We start from the raw sequence: 2784 nt of genomic DNA, 5'->3' as shown, positions 1-2784 counted from the left end.
TCCTGCCCTTTGGGCAGGGGGCTGGACTCGATGATCTCCCGAGGTCCCTTCCAGCCCTAATGTCTATGAAATCTATGAAATCTATGAAGCAGGGACTTCATGACTTGGCATTCTTGTCTTAGATGTCCTACATCCTTTGTAATGTGAATAAACTGTCATACAGTCTGCTGTTCTCCAAGAGAAAATATCTTCCCTGCAGAGGTAGGCTAAGTTAATTTATTTAAGGTGGCAAATGAATATATTCCTTGTTCATGATGCTGAGAACAAAAATGTGAGAAGTGATAATTTGCATCTAACTTGTGTCATGAGGACAAAGTTGAAAAATCTGGCTTCACAGTCAAACAGCAGAGCCATGTATTAACCACTAAATCATGCAGTTACCAAATAGCTTCACATATTTTGCATGTGGCAAGAAAATCAGCAGAGATTTCCAGATGACTTTGATTTATGTTGTACATGAATCTTCCGATACGTCTATTTGATACTCCTGGTCTCTTATCAAGTGAATTTGTGCATGTTTGTGTGTATGAAAGACAGAGAAAGAGAAAGACAAATAGATATATATTCAGATCCTACCATCCAGCCCAGATGTGTATCCATTTCAGTAGCAAGCAGTCTGCATCAGTATATGTTGACGGGGTCATCTTAGCACTAACGCTAGTGATTTACCTTAAAACAAAATTAAAACTAAGATTTTTCTTTACAGGGACCTTGTAACAATTATAAAAAGTGTTTTACATACCCTTTCCCCCCTGCCCCCAGGTTTCCACCACTCAAGCTCCTTTGTCAGTCTCATTTCACTGGTAACTGGCTCTAATACTGTTTCTTACTGTTCCCTTTAGGATGGAATTATTATTAAAGTTTTAATGTATTTGTTAGGTACATTGGAGAAGGAAATTGCTGGCCACAGAAAACTTCATTGTGTTCAAACGTGGAGTTCTGGTTTGGTCCATTGTAAAAAATATGACCTGTAAAAAATTCAGGTCTAGATTTGGGTGCACTTTCCAAAGATGCAAGGTTTTGATTTGGGCCGAACTCTGTTAAGGCCAGTTACTCAGTCCACTCAGCAATTACAGAATTGCTGACATGAAAATTATCTGGTTGCTTCAGGGACTTGGACCTGACTGTAATTTTCTGGACAGCTGGTTTTCCAGCAGGTACTGATAACACTGGAGCAGCAGGTCACACTGGCTCACTATTGGAACAGACTTTACATCCATAGCGTGGCCATGCCCCTGCTGGTTTAATGGCATCTACTGAGCTAGGCAGGCAGCAAGATTAAGATAGCACAGTCTCTGAATTATGTACAATGTGAAAGTATAATTAAACCCAATGCAAAAGACATGCTATATGTAACTGGGAGCCTTTTTGGAACAGAAATGAATGAAATAAAATATTTCAACAGAGCATATTCTGAGTAGAATTACAGTGGAGGCATATATGAAATACTGTAAATGGAATATAACATGCAGTACATTGCATACAAGCTGGAGAATGTAATGCTTGCCTCCCCCATAAAATGGCTAAATGCAACACTTGCCATAAAAGTGCCTAACTGATAAATCCTAGGTCCCTGTGTTTCCATAAAGTATATGGCTATACTGTGCTTTCTTAGTGACTTAGAAACTCTAAGGGCCATTCTAATTAAAGTGATCACAGCGTCTCGTGTATCAGCATCTATGTTTTAAAATGAAGCTTATTCACTGCCATTTTGAAGTGTAAGAACAGTTGGAGGACCTGAAGACTGCATTAGAAATGGGCCCAAATGAAAATCTTGACTCTAAACTTTGACCAAGTTTGGAAATGAAGCAGATGACTAGAGCTGGTCTTCGTACTACCTGAGCAAGTGTTGCTTGAGATGCTGTGGTGAGGCTGAATTTACCATCCTTTTGAGACATAATGACTAATGGCTTTGGACAACGCATATATGATTGTAACAGATCAGTATGCAAATAGACCATGCAAATGATAGGGGAAGAGGATTGCTGGGAGTTGCAGTACCCAGACATGGGATGTGATGGAAAATGGTTAGTTGATTAAACATAATCTAACTGCCTACTGGGGACTATATAAAAAAAAGCTTGTGCCACAGTTGTGGCAAAATTAGGATGAGAGAGGCCATGAGGGTCCTGGCAGGATGCCTGCTAATACCCAGAAATACCCAGGAAACTACCTGAGGGGAGCTTTCTCTGATTTCCCCATAACTATTGTCATCCTGCTTCAACTATCACTACCCTGTGCTGGAATTATCTGGGGTTTCCCCCCTTAGCTGGACTGAGATGCCCCAATGCACTGTATATTTGCTTGGTTTCTTGACTGATTAAGAAAAGTAGAGGTGTTTTCCAAGGATAGTCTCTTTCTGGTGCCAAAATTATACATCAGGCACAATAGATTCTGCAGATCACTCTTCTTTCTGTTATGATTTAATTATTAGTGGAATTGCTAACACTGTTGAAGTTTAACTGTTATAACAGGGCATGTTAGGGGCTAAGATTTTGAATTTCCTCTGAGACACAGCTTTTTGTCCTGGGATCCTACAGAGGGACAAATCCCCATCCCATGTTGCAAAGAACAATGTTTCTGCAACTATTTAGTTGGCCTAATAAAAGATACCACCTTTACCCAAAGCGTTTGTCTGCCCTTGTGCTTAGACCAATATGGCTACAACCAAGATCCCTGTCCCATGTTAAGTATCTGTGAAGTATCCAGATTTGCCCTGGGGAAAATTTTGGTTAATTAATTGTCATTCAAGCTGCAAGTATAGACAACTGTGCCCCCCCCCGC

The sequence above is a fragment of the Crocodylus porosus genome, unplaced genomic scaffold (assembly GCF_001723895.1).
Source record: "Crocodylus porosus isolate Cpor-Errol unplaced genomic scaffold, CroPor_comp1, whole genome shotgun sequence".
Lineage (NCBI taxonomy): Eukaryota > Metazoa > Chordata > Crocodylia > Crocodylidae > Crocodylus > Crocodylus porosus.
This window is presented reverse-complemented; position numbering follows the sequence as displayed.